This window comes from Hemicordylus capensis, chromosome 6, assembly GCF_027244095.1.
Source record: "Hemicordylus capensis ecotype Gifberg chromosome 6, rHemCap1.1.pri, whole genome shotgun sequence".
In the NCBI taxonomy this organism is placed as follows: Eukaryota; Metazoa; Chordata; class Lepidosauria; order Squamata; family Cordylidae; genus Hemicordylus; species Hemicordylus capensis.
In genome coordinates this window covers 141,641,098-141,658,911 of record NC_069662.1, presented here as the reverse complement: position 1 = coordinate 141,658,911, position 17,814 = coordinate 141,641,098, and the positions used below count along the sequence as shown (strand labels likewise).

At 44.8% G+C, this 17,814-nt stretch overlaps 1 protein-coding gene across 16 annotated transcripts in view; it reads right to left on the bottom strand.

Annotated features, from left to right (window-relative positions):
• KIAA1217 (KIAA1217 ortholog) overlaps positions 1 to 17,814 on the bottom strand; it is a 576,411-nt gene that overhangs the window by 73,254 nt on the left and 485,343 nt on the right. The window lies entirely within an intron of this gene.

Here is a 17,814-nt window from a genome sequence, read left to right as displayed (position 1 = left end):
GTACAATACAAAAAAAGCCAATGTAAAACATTTATTATGCACAACTGTTGGGTCACTCTCTTCCTGAATATGGAAACCCGTCAGAATGGAAGCACTTGCTGCACACACATAAACACTGAAGTATTTTTACAAACATAACATGGTCAGTCTAAGGAACTCATCGCCACAGGATGCCAAGTGTAATGTGCTTAAAATCACTAGATAAAAATATGAACAGTAGGCTCATCTCTGGCAAATAACTGACAGGCAAAACAAAAACTTCTGTTTTCAAGAAACATATACTTTGACTACCAGATCTTGGGGATTAGCAATGGCATGGCTCTCTCTCACCATTGTGTCCTGTGTGTGAATCTCCCTAACCGGCTCTTCAGTGTTGTAGACAGATGGTCTGGGCCAGCCTAGTAATTCTTACACTTTTACTGGCTAGTGGAAGCATTGTTGGTAATCTCACAGACACAGAAAGTTTGCACTATTAACATATTATAACAGTGTGGTTTTCCGCTGAAGTCTGAGGATTTGTTAAAAATGAGCTAAAAATGAGTAAATATATCACAAGTTAGTCCACATCAGTGCCACCCATTCACCCCTGTTTCACAGCAAATGCGCTCATGGGGCCCGCCTACTTCATTTTCTTTAGAATGTTCAGTCCCTGTCAAAGTTCGCAAGTACATTGTGCATAAGGAGGCAGAATACTCATTGCAATCGTGTGAAAACATTAAACACTTCCCGCATGAACAGGGAGAGGATTTGATGAATGCACTGAAGAGTTCAGTCAGGCTGACAGATGTTTGAGGGGGGAATATTCTGAGTTGATGGGATGGTGGTTTTCAAGCCAAATCCATTATTGTTGAACATCAGTGCCAACACTTCTTTCTCTCTGGGAGAACACCCATTTTGGCCAATCAACTTCAGTCACAATAAACTCTCTTCCTTTTGTGTCAGGCATACTTTAACGGGATTCTGGTGCATCAAGCCCAGTACAGGAAGAGCTTCAAGCCTGGCACTCAGAAGGATTTTCATACTATTTACAGAGCCTTAATCTTGTTTTATTGTTTTTCTTTTTCTTTAAAAAAAACTATATTTTGATGCAGGCGTATAAATAATGCATGAGTTAATAGCTGCTGTGGCTGTAATTCAATCTCACGGTTCCGATAATACATACAAACCACTCAAGCATCACCCGCCATTTTAATTACTTTATCAGGAGCCCTCAAGCTCTGTCTATCTTGCCCTGCAATATCCTGAATTTAATTAATTCCTATTAGCTAGTTTTCAATGCACAAATACTGAAATAAGGTCTTCTCCCTCTGTGTCCTCCAGCTTGACACGCATATACGGAGCAGAAGGAAAGGGCACCATTCGAAATGGTTATAAGCACCTCAGGCTTTATGAGGAATGGGCCACTGGGCAGGGAATGACATAATGTCCCTATAAATGAGAAGGTGAATTCACATGGTTGACCTGCCTGATTTCTCCCTTCTCAGAAACCATCTTCTTTAGTCTTAGATCCGTTGCAGACAACAAACTCCCTTTCTCATTACTTTTATTAACTAGGAGACGTCATAGGCACAAAAAGAAAACATGTTCCTTGCTACAAAGAGGAAACAGATAAGGCTTCTAAAAAAGTCATACCACTCTCTTCCAGTCCTTCAAGAAGAAGGCAACCATGAAAAAAACAGGAAAGGCCTGGAGAGGGAAAAGGGAGGGTTTTCATCAGCTAAGAACATGCTTGACTTCAAATACTGAAGGAAAAGGCATGTGTGAAGGCCAAGGCATACCAAATAGCTGCCCCATGAAGGCCACTTTCAAACAGAAATGGTTAAGATAGAGTTTGGCAACCTTGGCTCTCTAGTTGCTGCTGCACTTCAATTCCTGTCATCTCCAGTCCAGTGTTCCCTCTAAGAGGGATTCCCAGATGTTGTTGACTACAACTCCCAGAATCCCCAGCTGCAATGACTTTTGCTTGGGGATTCTGGGAGTTGTAGTCAACAACATCTGGGAATCCCTCTTAGAGGGAACACTGCTCCAGTCACAATTTATTGTGGCTGGGGATGATGGGAGTTGTCGTTCAACAACAGCTGGAGAGTCAAGGTTGCTACACCTAGCTTAGGAAGAAACATAACTCAATGGAGGAGTAGATCATACTTTGCATCTCTGGTTTCTGGCAGAATAAGGCCGCTTTATATGTCCATTTATGTTTAATCATATAAATGAGCAGGTATAGGGAGTGCCAAGGATAGCCAGGCAGGAAAAGTTTTCAAAAGAAGGGAGGAGGGCAGCAGTAGAAAGGAAGACTGGAGGGATGTTCAGAAGGGAGACAGGACAGTGGTGGAGGCTGAGTCTTGTGCCTCTCAGCTATATGAAGATTTTGATATGTAGTTCACAGTCTCAGGAATGTTGGCCAACCGTAGCCTATTGCAAAGCTTTCCTACTAGAAGCACCAGAGGTTTGTCAGGGAGAGATATATAATGGACAACTGATACTGAGGTTATGGCATCAGCTTAGAACATGGGTTGCAACACTAAACAAGAGGCAGATTTTGAAATTTCACAGGCTTTTCTTGTTGTAAAAGTTAAACTGTTTTGGGTAAGAGGATGGCTTTGAAGAGCTTAGTACTTTTCCATGAGCCATGGATCTTCAAACCCAGAGGAACAGATACACCACATGTATGTAGAAAAGAAGCATAGGGGTGGTTCTTTCTGCTCTGTGTCAACAGGACAGAGTTCCTTGTTTCCTATCCTCACTTCATGGTTTCACCGAAAAAGTAGGCAAAAACTAAGGTGGAAGTGGCTAACTGGCACTTGAGCAGCTTCAAACATCACACCCAAAGGGAGCTCCCTATGATCTCTGATTCCTCTCATACCTACTTGATAAGTACTTACAGATGGTTGTGTCTGAGATCCACTCAGTGTCTCGAGTGTGCTGTCACCTTGACAAACTATTGTCAAGGAGACAATAGAGAGGAGAGGAGAGCTGGTCTTGTGGTAGCAAGCATGACTTGTCCCCTTAGCTAAGCAGGGTCTGCCCTGGTTGCATATGAATGGGAGACTTGATGTGTGAGCACTGCAAGATATTCCCCTCAGGGGATGGAGCCGCTCTGGGAAGAGCAGAAGCTTCCAAGTTCCCTCCCTGGCCTCTCCAAGATAGGGCTGAGAGAGATTCCTGCCTACAACCTTGGAGAAACTGCTGCTAGTCTGTGAAGACAATACTGAGCTAGATAGACCAATGGTCTGACTCAGTATATGGCAGCTTCCTATGTTCCTAATTTCAGAGGCTGACACAGTGAGGGGAATTACTTAAAATAGTCCCACTGAAATTAAAATAGCATGCCAGGCATTGACTATCATGCCCTTTTAATGTCAATGGGACTACTTTGAGTATTTTTCCTCATCGTGGCAGCCAGAATAAAGAATGTAGCAAATATTCTGGAGTACAACATGCATGCACACACAGAAGGTCCCAACCAGTCCTGAGCAAGGATTATGTGATCTTTAGGAGTACAGACATAAGGTTGTTTACACAAATACATATCAAGATAATAGATACCAAACTCATTTCAGGCTTGGGTTTGTTTATATGACCCAGGGGCCAACATGAGGTGGTGGTGAGTTCAAAGCCAGGTAATGTATTTTGAGAATCAAGACCACCTTTCTGTTCATTTCCAGATAAGTGGGTCTGTTAATATCAGCAAGTTTGTCATTCCTGGTGGGTGAAGCTCACCATGGTTGCCTGTTCTACACTGGTTGTCTCTTCGCTTCTGGGTGCAATTCAAAGTGCTAGTTCTCACCTACAAGACCCTTATGGGCTTAGCACCTGTATATCTCCGGGATCGCCTCTCTCAGCTGGTTGTATCCCGGCCTGTGAGGTCTTCTTAGCTGGCCCTCCTTAGTGACCTGGGCCCTGGTGTAGTGTGTAGTGCCTGGGCCAATACGAGGGCCTTCTCTGTGGCCGCCCCTCTTCTTTGGAACACTTTCCCCCCCTCTCGATTCATTCAGCCCCCTCCCTGGCTGCTTTTAAGGCCCTTTTTAAGATCCGCCTGTTTCACCAGGCGTTTACCCTTTATTTATTTAGGTTTTTTTTTAATTGTTATTGGCATTGTTGTTCACTGCCTAGAGTCTTTGGAGGCAGCAGTGTATAAGAAATTCAAACAAACAAACAAATAAAAAATAAAAAATAATAAAATAAAAAATAATTTCCATAGAGGAACAAAGGGCAGAGTTACGCATTCAGCCTCTTCTCACGATTAGTGAGAAGGGCTTCAGGGCAGTCTGAGGGGAAGGCGGGTTAACCTTCCCCGCAGAAAAGCAGTTCTTCCTCCCTCGGTGGGCGGATTGCCCACCCAGACGAGCACCAGCTCCTGCCGGTAGCTCTGAGAGTCAGGGTGCCAGGGTGTATTGCCTCACATCACCCCACCCCCTGGAGCTCCAATAATGCTCCGCTTTCGCTCTCCTATCCCCGTTTTGAAGGGTGGCTAGGTAGGCGAATTTCCTGCAGTGCTGCCGCTGGGATTGGTCCCGATCCTGGCAGTTCACATGTGGGTACAAAACCGGAAATCCCTTAACTGCAAAACCGGGTTTGCACGCACGTGTGAACAGTCTCCTTAAAAAGACACAGAACTCCAGTGAGGGCCATCAGATCTCTAGCTATTCTAGTAGTCAACATTTCTCCCCTGCAACGCTCTAGAACTATGCCACTCCAGGGTATTGTGGGAAATCAAGATGGTGGCCAACCAGCTGTCTGGTGCAGAGGAGCTCCTTGCCCCTCCATTTTTTAAAAAAGGCCTGGTACAGGAACCAGAGGTCCTGCCAATATGCCGTGGTCTCAGCAGCAGTCCAAAGGCGCTGCATGCTGATGCTGGGCCTCACTGAAGCACTCTGGATTTGTTGTTCCCATAAACAACCTGTTATCTCAGACTTCTTCTTCTTCTTCTTCTTCTTCTTCTTCTTCTTCTTCTTCTTGTACCAGATGTTATTGACTGGATTTGGTACTTTAATTATCGGGCCCTTTCCAAGGGTCTAGGATAACTAAAGAAAAATTAAAGATAGTGTCGTAGTATTTGTGCTGTCCTAAGTAGTGTGGCCTTCTGTATCTGATGTGTTGTAATTTTATCGATGCCCAAGGTGTCAAGATGGTGTTCAAGTTCTTTTGAAACTGCAGCAAGGGCACCAACAACTATTGGCACCACTACTGTTTTCTTTTTCCAGAGCTGCTCAATTTCAGTCTGAAGGTCCTTGTATTTAGTTGTTTTCACCAGTTGTTTTCCACCAGCCCATCTATTATTAATTAAATAATAATAATAATAATAATAATAATAATAATAATATTTATACCCAGCCCCTCCAGTACACTACTGCTCTGGGCAGCTCACAACAATAAAATAGATACAATAACTTTTAATTTTAAACTTAATTCTGATTGTAATTTTAGCTGGGACTTTTAACTTGTTTACTTAATTTGGTTAATCTTATTAATTTTATTTTACAAGTTAAAAGTACCAGCTAAACTTTGAGAATTATAAAAACTAAAAACTAAAGAACCTATCCGATATAACCAAAGATGAAGCATTAAAAAGCCTTTTAAAAAAGAAGTGTTTTTAGTTGTTGTTTAAAAAAAAAAAAAAACAACTGAGGGAGGGAGCATGGCAAAGCTCTTCAGGGATGGCATCCCAAAGCCGAGGGACCACAACCGAAAAGGCCCTGTCTCTAGTCACCGCCAACCGTATATCTGTTAGTGGCAGGGTCATGAGCGGGGCCTGATATGATGGACAGAGGGCCCTGGCAAGTTCATATGGGAGAATGGGGTCTGACAGGTACCCTGGCCCCAAGCTGTGTAGAGCCCCAAGCCCTTCAGACACCCACATGGGTTGTCACCCATGGTCCTGTGCTTACAGAGGCTCCATGCTGCAGCACAGAAACAGAAATTCTTCTAGTTCTGATGGATGGCAACAATGTTATTTATTTATTTATTTATTGACTAACTGACTGACTACATGTATATCCCACTCTTCCTCCAAGGAGTCCAGCTGGTATACATGGTTATATGTATCCTCAAAATAACCCTGTGAGGTAGGTGAGGTTATGAGATAAGTGACAGGCCCAGAGTTACCCAGTGAGTTTCATGGCTGAATGGAGATTTGAACTCAAGGTCTCCATGATCCTAGTCCTGCGCTCTAACCACTACACCACACTGGTTTCACTGGAAGCCCCACAAACCATTTTCACCCTGAGTCCTGCACAAGCGAGAGGCAGCCCTGAACTTAGGGTAGGAACCCAGAGATATGTAATCACTAGTTCTTAAGTGTATAAATAGGCCCCCCAAAGTTCAGTCAATATATATTTACCTTTCTCTGTATAACTTAACACAGAGATGGGCACTTCAGGTTTCCAGGATCTATTTTGCCATTTACTCGGTTATTGCCACTAAGGAATACAGTTAAGATACAACTTCTGCAAAACACTTTAAAAAAACAAAACAAAAACATTGTTTTCGACATTGATGAGTGAACAATTTGTGAAGATGATGGGAAGTTAAAAAGCTGTAACATTTACAACCACCCACAGGGCGTGAATTTGCATCTGAACTCTCTTTGAGGAGGAACAACCAGAACTTGAGTGAAATGTTTAAATGTACAAACAACTTGAAAGGAACACATAATAAAACTTGACAATTCCGACTGGGAATGCCTGTGGGGAATGGAAGAGGGGTGGTGGCAGAGATGATCACGCACCCCCTAAGAAACCTTAGGGGAGAACAATGGGTTTTACTGTATGCTAAATCTCAGTGCTGCAGCAGCAGAGAAATCCATCTGGGCTACACATGTTGGTGCAGCAGGAATCTCTCCGGACTGGAAATGTTGAAACAGATGTTCTACATGCACTTGTGGCTAAGTAAATGTGCAACTGCTAATCCCACTCTGATTATTGACTGGAAAACCTCAAAGGCTGTAAAGTACTTGGATGCGGCCTCGCTGACGTTGGTATACCTGCGTGTGTCTGTCTGTTTATGGCAGAGAAAGCAAGAAATGTCTACCATTTGCTCATTTTTCCAAGGCTTTGGGTGCTTTGATGTGTTTATGATTTTAACTGGTTTTAATATTTTAAGGTGATTGTATGGAATTTTATTGTATGAACTTTTATAAACCGCTTTGGGATAATTTTACGAAAGGTGGTATATCTAACAATAAATAAAATAAAATAAAATAAATATAAAGGCAAATTGTGTGCTACTACAGCAGCACTGGAACAACTTCACTAGGGCATCTTCCCATGATTGATTGATTGATTGATTGAACATATTTTTATACTGCCCAAAACACAAGTTCTCTGAGCGGTTTACAAAACAATAAAAACTACCAATAAAAAGATTGACACATTTCAACAATTAAAATTTAAAAAGTTAAAACTATTAAAACAATATCTAATTAAAAGCCTGGGTGAACAAATGTGTCTTGACTGCCCTTTTAAAAGTTGTAAGAGATGAGGAGGCTCTTATTTCAGCAGGAAGTGTGTTCTCGGGGCAGCAATGGAGAAGGCCCGTCCCTGAGTAGCTACCAGATGAGCCGGAGGCAACTGCAGAAGGACCAAGATGCACTTGGATCAAGAAGTATTTGGAGGGAGCTGCCCCCATCCCACCCCCACCCCAAACCATGAGAAGTTTCAGGGGCTTGCAGGATTCTGGTTTCCTTTGGAATCAGAGTCTCTGGAGACTGATGGTGCCTTTGTCATATTTGGTTTATTTTAGACACAGGTTGAATATTTAAGAAGTCAGCAACAGGTTACATCAGAAAGGCCAGACCCTGCATCCTGAGATACTACAAGCCCTCTGACTTGGCTGTTCTATTTCACGGGCTTTCTAAAATATTTTGTTGGCTCTTTGCAGATTGCCTGCTCTTTTCTACAGTTCTCTCTCTCTCTCTCTCTCTCTCACACACACACACACACACCCAAACACACACGCACCCTACCTACCTACCTACATGGAAGGGGAGGGAGAAAGGGAATCAAGTAATCCTACACTTTCCCCACTGCCAGGAAGCCAGAAGTATATACCAACCTCGGTCATATTTCTCAGTGTTCGTCTTCTTCAGGATGGGAGCCATTCTAGGATAGTTAACAAAACATCATTTGGGCCTCTTTGCCCATGACCAAGTGATCCCTGTTATTATCTTTTTTCTATGTAAGCCACTGAAAAGTGGTATACAATAATAATTACATTACAAAAGAATTAAATTACAAAAGAAATTACAAAAGTCTAATCTGGGTTGGACTTTACTGAGGTCCTATCCAGCTATATATGCAATACAAGCTTATTTATATTTATTTACCAGTGCTTTGGAAATGCTTTAAAACATATTCCTCCCAAAGAGGTTTGCATGATTCCCTCCTTACTGTCTTTTTGAAAGGCAGGTCAAGATCTTGCTTTCTCAAGGAGCCTTTGATAGTATCTAATCTTACTACTGTCTGATTATTATTTCTTGTTTACACAGCCAGACAGGTGTTATTGACTGGTTTGTTTTATCCAGACATTGAGTCCTTCCCAAGGACCTGGGATGTCTGAATTTTATTATCAATATTGTTGTTGTTGTTATTATATTATAGATATCGTTGTAGAATATAGGCTGATGATGATGATGATGATGATTTTGCATTCCTGATTTTATTGGTTTTAACAGGTCTTTTAAAACTCTGTATTTTTATGTTTAAGATGTAATTTTTTATACTTTGCACACCACTTTAGATAACGAAAAGTGCTATAGGATTTTTTTTTAAATTAATGAATAAGCGATCGTTATATCCTTCCCACTTCACAAGCCTTCCAGATGGCTCAGAAAAATTATTCAAACAAACAAAATCAAGCACTCAAACTCCTATGCAAAGGAGTTTGTATCCTTTTTGAAGGAGTGATATCCTGTTTTAACCCTTCAAATAAAACAGGCAAGAAGTAGAGAGAATTCCACATTCATTAAATCCTCATGAGAACATAAATGCCCTGAACCAGTCCTTGTCTGCTGTTTCCCCAAACTACCCTTTCTATTTGGAAACTCTACACCTAAGGCTGAGCCTTCAAGCAAGATTCCAGAATAAAGCAAAGTTGGCAGATTCTCTGAGTATGTTAAGACTTTGAAAGAATTAATAATATAATTTGCAACATGATGTGAACTTCAATAGCCACCAGACTTTGTAGCTCTGTTGTAGTTGCAGCAGTCCGCTGGTGCGGCTAAAATGGGCAATCTCTGCAAAGCAAGCAGGACAAATCCATCCGGTTCTGCTGCTTGCCAACTGCAATTCCATAATGACTGTTTCCTAAAATATCTGTTATAGAATGTTGAGCCAAGACAGACGGCCTTGTGGTGGCCAAAATGACAGCAAACAAAGGGTCATCCTCTAGTCCTGCCTCTGTCACTGTCAAGCTTCTCCTCATCTAATCTCAGTGCCATACGTGACTTCTGAGCACCACAATTACACTGCATTGGTCAACAAAGGCTGCTGCTGATGTAGCATCAACCCACATCATTGTCCAGTCAACAATGGGTTTTAGGACCCGAAATGTATAGGATGTGGCTGTATTTGTTTGTAAATATCTACATTTGGACACTAATTGCTATGACCCCTAGATGGACCTTCTCCTCTCATGATCGTGGTGGCAACCCTTTTAAATATGGCCTCAGAATGAGCTGGTTACAGGGGAGCAGGGAGGTTCAGGCACCTCTTCCCCTTCTTTCCTATCTGCTCATCTTTTCAGCCTTCCTAGGGGCTTCTTCTTGGCCAGCGAGATAGCCTCCTTGCTCAGGTTCTCAAGCTCTCTGGCTGCCCTGCTCATCATCAGCCAGGGCTTTAGGAACAGAGGAAGCTGCCTTATACAAATGGCCCTTTGTATAAGGACCATTGGTCCATCTAGCTCAATATTATCCGCACGGACTGGCAGCGGCTCTCCAAGTTTTCAGGCAGGAGTCTCTCCCAGCTGGACCTGGAGATGCCAGGGAATGAACCTGGGACATTCTGCATGCAGATGCTCCTCTACTGAGTTAAGGCCTCATCCCCTAAAGTGCATATCTTACAGCACTCACATGTTGCCTCCCATCCAAATGCAAACCAAGGTGGACCTGCGTAGCAAAGGGGACAATTCATGCTTGTACCACAAGACCAGCTCTCTTCCTCTGAGGCTAGTTCTCCTTCCCCAGACCAGCTCTCTCCTCCTGGATAGGATTTAAATACTTCTTGGCAACAGGTGCAAATCTCTTAAGAGAGCAAGCCCTGGAACGTGAGGGGCTCGAACTCTTGTGAGATTGCCATGCCACTGGTGCCTCACAATGCTGCCCACCCTCCTTCCCATGACTCCCTGTGGCTAGCAAGAATGCCCCCACACCAGTGACTGGCTTTGTAGTTTCCTCCTCCTCGCTGCTGCTTCTGCCAAGGTTGTGACCAGGATGCACCTGGCCGCATCCCAGCTCTGGACTGGCAGCCACCCCACATCCACTTTCTGGGAATTTCAGCATCATCCTGTTGCCCTGTCTAGGGAACCTGCAAGTCTGGCTCACTCTTCTCAGGTTCCACTTTTGAACCGCAAGCTCCCATCGTGGGGTGTAAAAGAGAGTTTGCTCCCAGAGGCTCCTGTCATCATGCAACCTCCTCTATCGGCCCAAATGTTGAGGGAGGAAAGCTGGTCTTGCAGTAGTGTCCCTTTTGCTAAGCAGGGTTCACTCTGGTTTGTACTTGGATGAATTACATGTGAGCGCTGTCCTCTGTAACAGGGATTCTCAACGTTGGGTCCCCAACATCTGGGGTCCCAATGTTGAGAATCCCTGCTCTGTAAAATAATCCCTGGGGTTGTAGCTCTGTGGTAGAGCATCTGCTTTGAATGAAGAAGGTCTCAGGTTCACCCCCTGGCATCTCCAGGAAGGGCCTCAGAGAAGCCACTGCACGTCAGAGTAGACAATACTGGGCTAAATGGACCAAAGGACTGACTCAGTACAAGGAAGCTCCCTATGTTTCTAGCATTCTCTGCCCTCAGGATGACCCTTTCTGAGACAAAGCCATCCAAATCCTCTCCATTTAAGAAGCTTTTCCAAGCATGGTCATCTACCCCTTTGAGCTTCAAAGCATTCTCAAACTGCTCTGTAACACCCATGCTCAACCGAATCAATTAATGCAGGACAGTCATTAGTTCAGGGCAGAAATGAGAAAAATAAAAGCATGCCTGTAGAGAGGATGTAGCCATGCAACTAGGTGCACAGCAGGCTCTGTCCCTGCATCTGGGAACCTGACAAAGGCAGGGTTTCTAATCACATGGGTGTCTGTGTGTGGGGCGGGCGGGGGTGTCCCTCTGCACATACAATTGCGGTATGCCTGATCCAGGGAGATCTCTCTGGCCCCAGCTCTGGCAATGTTTAAGAAAGCTGCCAAGATCCTCCAATTCCACAAGGCTTTTCAATAAGCTGGTTTTTGTTGGTACAGTCTCTACAGGCATCCTATGGAATCATCGCTCATTTCACCTCATGGCAGACAGTTTTATGTCTGACGCTGCATCAGTCAAGGAACTACATTTTATTTTAGGCAGCCAAACCACAATCTGAACCCAAGTTTTGAAGCTTGTTTGTCCTAGGCATGGTCTTGCATGATGTCTGAAATCACAATAGTGATTTAGTTTTGGCTGAGGATGAGACTATCTCTCAGTGCCCGAGCACCTGCTTTGCATGCAGAAGGCCCCAGGTCCAATCCCTGGCATCTCCAGGTAGGGCTGAGAGAGACGTCTTCCTGAAACCTTGGAGAGCCGCTGCCAGTCAGAGTAGACGATACTGAGCTGGACCAATGGTCAATCAGAGGCGCACTTTGTCACGGTCCTTGGGGATCTGGTCCTTGGCCTCCTGTCTCTGAAGGGGGGCTCCAAATATTATAGGGGGCCTCCCCAGAGCCCCACCGCTGCCCTGCACCCATCCTACCTGCAGGAGGGGAGTCGGGGGCAAATTATATCTTTTTTTTATTTTTTAAAAACTTTTTTTCAACCACCTCTGTGTGGCGGGGATGGTAGCAAAGACAGGGAGTGGCTGGCCGGGTGTGAACCAAGACAGGGGCGGTGGAAGCAAGGGCTCCTTCCCTGAGCCTGCCTGCTGCCCGAATGACAGGTCATTCCCTATTTTCAGCCCATTTAGGGGCTCTCTGCAGGGCCTGAACAAATCACAATGTGGCAAAGGATACCAATATTTGGTGGCACCAATCCAGGCTTGTTAAATAAACATTAGTTAAAATAAACCGTGGCTCCATGAGCATGTCTGTTTAATGGTCTCTCTGTTTCTTAAAGGTGTTTTTATGACAAACCACTGTGATGTCTATGTCTGGCGTTTTGTTTTCTAATGTGCTCTTTTTATTGCAAAGTACCTCGTGAGGTCTGTGGCTTGAAAGACAGGGCACTCAATTATAAATAAATAAATAATGTTCTAATGAATGTGTCAGGCTAAAGCCTGCCTCCAGGATGACACTCTCCTTTCTACGCGCATTAATTTTATCCTCCTGCAGACCACAACCCACGGTTTATTCTTTCTAAAAGGTTCAATTATTTTTGTTAGAATGCTTAATCTAAAAAAAGGAGGAAGAAGAAAGGTCAGGATACAACTGTAAACAAGCGATTGTTCTCTGCATGCAGCTGGTACCTGCAGTGACAGGGGTATGGCTATAATTGAACAAGGCGGTGGGATGACAAATGTCCCAGAGCCTATGAGGGAGGGGTCTCCGCTGGCAGGGGAATGGCCTGCTCTTCCCTCTCCCCTCCCTGGCAAGCTGCTGGCTCCTCATCAGAGTGTGGGGAGTGTGTGATATTATTTGCATAGGAGTGAGAGAAAAGGCATGTTGCGAATGGTTTGTTTCCCACCATGTCCATACAGTGCTTCTGCAGCAAAGATACGGGAGCAGGGAGAGGAGGAGAAGGTAGGGGGCCCGGGGGCCCATCTTCCCTTGTTGTTTGGGGCCCACTTCAACCTTGCTTTGCCCCTGGGTAGTGAGATTCCTGCATGCAAACCTGTATTTAAAATGAGACTTTGCTTCTGAAATTGGGGATTTCTTTCAGTAGCTGAGCATTCTGACACTCTTCTGTCAAGACCCTAGTTTTGTCCCGACAATAAACTGATCCTGAGATCAGATTATTGGACCAACCCCTCCCTTGAGCCTCTAAAGCAGTTCCTGCTGTCTCATGGGAGGTGCTTCTGTTCCACGATCTGCATATGCCTTCAGTTAGTGGAGAACTGGGTTGGGGCTCATTCTTTGAGAACTTGCTCCCTCCAGATATGTCTTTGCTCCTCCATCCTCACCTTCAAAAGTGAATGATCCTCAATTCTTCAAGGAGTTTGAAAGGATGTACTGCTGGCTTCCCTTTTCATGAATCATGTGGTGCATTGGGTATAGGCCATAGCTCAGTGGCAGCACACATGCTCTGCATGCAGAAGGGGATGCTGTTCTATCCAATTAAAGGATCAAGGGGCAGGTGATGAAGAAGACCCTGCCTGAGACTTTGGAGAGCTGCTACTAGTCCGAGTAGGAAATGTTAGACTTGATGGATCAATGGTCTGACTCAGTAGGCTTCTTCTGACTATCATTGACTGGGCAGGACAAGCATTCTACCCAGTGTTGGGAGCTGTGCAAGCTCCTAGTTTTTGATTACGTGTGAGTTAAAAGCTAGGTTGGAGTGGGGGGGGGGAGTGACTGTGTGGGAGGTGGGTGCAGGCTCTGACAGAATTTCCTCCTACCTTGGTCATAGGCTGGGTAAAAATTCTGGGTAGGACGCCGCTGTTGTAGACTGTGCTTGCCTCCCACAAGATCACTTTCCCCTCCACCAACCTTTTAACTCACACATGACTGAAAATCAGGCGTGCACACAGTGCCTGAAACTGGGTAGGACACTTGTTCTACTAGCTAATCATCATCATCATCATCATCATCATAAGCAAGTATAAAGCAATAAAGCAGCTTCCTGTATTTACACACACGGACACACGCACACACTTTGTGTTTATATACAAAACATCCATCTCCTCCCAAAATCTGCTTAATTGACTTTTCATTTTGTTTAACTTTATTACATAGAGTCTAAGTCTCAGCCAATAAGCAGAAGTGGTACAAACACTATTATCACAAGCACTTGGGTTGAGACATAATGCCACAAAGTATGTGGTTTCTCTGACCCAGCACTCCTTGCTCCCTCCAATGTTCTCTTCTGGAGGTACAGAGAACTGGGACATAAATATATCATGTCTGTGTATATCACATCTATTGCTGTAAGGTCCCCAAACACCCCCTTCCCACTGCTATTTGTGAGAATTTGAGGAGAGTTAAAGTATGTGCTTTTGTCTGCTGCTGATCCTGGGCCCCTTCCCCCAGGCCTTCTTTTCCTTTTCAGTGTTTTTACCATTGCTTGCAGACGTTTATTTTCAATAAAAACAGCGTCTCTGGCATGCTAAACGAATTCTGCTTGTGGTCCAGGAAGCCTCAGCAGTCTTCTGGTTAAGTCACATTGAAACCAAATGCAATAGCATGTTTTGTTCTGGGAGTTTTTGTTTTTGTTTTAAATGACCCACAGAGGAGGAGATGCAGGACATTTCTGTATCCCCCCCCCCGCAATCCCCACCCATGCTCACACCACGGTAATTAGCCATACATGAGAGCAATTGACATCAAAGAGTGTGTGCAACGGTTGCTTTCTCCTGCTAAATTTTATGTAAGCTCACAAGCTATCTCGCTAGTACCAGGCTGCATAATTCCACCCCTGGTTGGCCAAGCAAGCATCCGGGCTGGGCCGTCTTCACACACATTCATTTCGGGTCTATTTTTATTTTCATGGAGCTCTTTCATCCCCCCACTAACAAACAGATGGTGAAGGCACAAAGAAAAAAAGGAGGGGGGAAAAGAAATAAGTTCCAAAAACCCAAATATGTTTCAGCAACCAACCCAAACAGAAGAAAGTTAATAAAACTTCCCCATAAGCTTTTCAAAAGAGCCGAAAAGAAGACAGCACAAGAAGGACCCAATCCCCACTTGCTGTTCCAGCCACAGCAAGCTAGAGGGGCAACATGGATATTTAGTGGTGCCGGGGTGGATGGGTGGGTGGGAAAGGGAACCCAGCAGATCTCAATTTTCTTTTGAAAAGCCACAGTTATGTAATTATATTTCTGGGTTGCCAATATCCACATTCATCTCATCTGGATAATGCAAGTCCTAATGCAAGGCCGTCCTGCCTAGAAGCTATTAGTCACATTGGAATAAGCATCCCGGAGCTGTTAGGGATTTTTCAGAGCATGAAAAGTGGAGACCCTTGGAGATAGCTGGTAATTACCACTCCACACAACCGTTTGTTTGTTTTGCCTTGCACAGCTGCATTTATTCAGGGTGGGGGGCGAACAGAGGCCCACTTACCGCATGAGGCTGCAACATGGTAGCTTCCCAAAGGGCGGCCCTGTGTGGGGTAGCTCATCGCCTCTTGCAGGCAGTTGTGGGAGGCAGCATGGTAAAGCTAGCCTCACTGAATAGCTAGAGCCTACGCATAACCAGCTGGCCACCTTGCTAGAGCCACTTTGTACAAACTCTGACATTTTAACTGAGAAGATGAAGCATGCACACACAGAGTCCCTGCATCTAAACATGTATATGTATTTATATGCAGGCCACTCTGTTGAAGATGCAGCTCCTGGGTGCTTTCCAGATTAGCCACTCAACAACAGCAAAATGCTTCTGTTCAGGCAAATTGCATTCAAAACGTAAACAGCAGGGGGAGCAGTCTCGCGAAAACTAACAACCCGAAAAACAGCAACTTCTTTGCGCCAGATATACGGCGTCATAGCACTAACTCGCAGCGATTACATTCGAAACAAGGCATTGGAAATATGAACAGCGCCCTGCTGTCAGCATAGGGACTGTGGTGTCACAACACAGGAAGTGTGGAAGCACACTTCAGTGATATGTCCTGACCCCATTGCAGGGGATAATCTGGAAAGCGTCCTGATGGCATCGACTCTTAGCACCAGCAGCCCTATTGACCATTAGGGGCAGAGATATTGAGCAAGGGAATCCCCTCTGTGACCACGCTTTCTCTACTCTACTTCCCCTTTGTAAGGTCTCAGGTTTCATTCTCTCACCTGGAAGTTTTTACTCACCCGGATTTTAGCTGGCATCTCCTCTGGAAAGGAAGGTGTGTGTTCACATATCGGCCAAGTTTATCCTGAAGTCCCTGCAAGCTTTTGGGGAGCACTTCACACACAATTCAAGTTTTTCATTGTTCATTAAAGTGTAGCCCGATTTATATCCGGGCTAAAACAATCTCCTATTTGCATCGCTTTGGGGGGGCAACTTTGAACTCTCACTAAAGTCTTGCTGTAAACCCGGGGTAAAGCTTGATGTCTGGGAAAGTTCCTGGGGAGATAGACTTCCTTCTTCTCCCCTTCCCCACTTCCTGTATGAAGCTAGTAACCAAGCATGCAGGTCTTATTTACCTCCCAGAGGGATTTCCTAAACAAACTACTTTATTAAGAACTTGAACTCTATGTCTCCAGGCAATATTAATTAGCAGTGCTCTCCTTGCCTGTGCACTTCTACTGAAGCTGGGGTAGATAAAGAAATCTCCCCCTTCCAAGCTCTCTAACACATCCAAGGAACTTAGAGTGGCATATGAGGCTCTTCCCCTGCCCCCTTTTTAGGGGGCATCTTTTTACCTAATCTGCCTCACAACAATTCTGTCAGGTAGGTTAGGCAAAGAGAGACTAAGGCAGTTCATATAACTGTTAATTGGGTAGGACAAGCATTCTGCCCAGCTTTGGAAGCTGTGTGAGCGTCTGATTGTTGATCATGTGCTGGCAGAAACCTAGGCAAGAGGAGGGAGAACTGATCGTCTGGGTAGGATGGTGCCATCCTACGCAGCACTTGTACCCAGCATTTTAATAAGGTAGGAGGAAAAGCTTTCCTACTGAGCTCTTCTTCCGCAGATTTCATTCTCCCCTCTTCCTCCTCCGAAGGTTTTTGCGAGCATACGACTGAAACTCAGGAGCGTGCACAGCTCCTGGAGCTAGGTAAGACACCTGTCTTACCTAATTAATTATTGTGTGAACTGCCTTAGTGAACAGTTCACCTGGTGAGCTTCATGGCTCACTGGAGGGTTTGAACCAGGGCTCTCTAGTACTGTGGCTGAATAGACTGAGAAAGAGTGATTGGCCCAAGGTCACCAAGTTCGGTTTATGCTCTCATGGGCCTAAATCAACACTTCAGCCATTATAGCACACTAGAGCCTTATTTACACATTAAGGTCGTTCACATGACCGTTTGGGCTAGGGCGGGCGGGGTGGGGGGAAGGCAGGCTCATGCTTACCTTCCCTCCACATGACAGACGCTCCTACCTTGGTGCCACCACTTGCATGCCCACACAACAAGTGGCACACTGATGCAGAGGTCAGAGGAAAGAGCATCCCATCCTCCAGGAATACTACAATGTGGTGCATTGTGGCCATTCTAGAGGCCAGGACGCTCTTTCCCCTGACCTCTATGGTAGCACGGGCTGCTGGCTGTTTGAATTGGGCTGCCAAGATCAGTCCCGATCCTGGCACCCCACATAACCAGCCCTACACTGGTAGGGCTGGCCATGTGCACAGCCCTGTTATGTTCAACGCTTGTACAATCTGTGTACTGTGTGCAGATCTGTACGCAGATACAGTTATTCACATGTTATGCTGAACGCAGGTACAGCAGTACACTTCCTATCTGTACCATGCATTTGAGGGGGCCAGTACCCAGGTTAAGTTTTAAAGTGAACATAGGGACACTCATTCACACAAAAACATATACA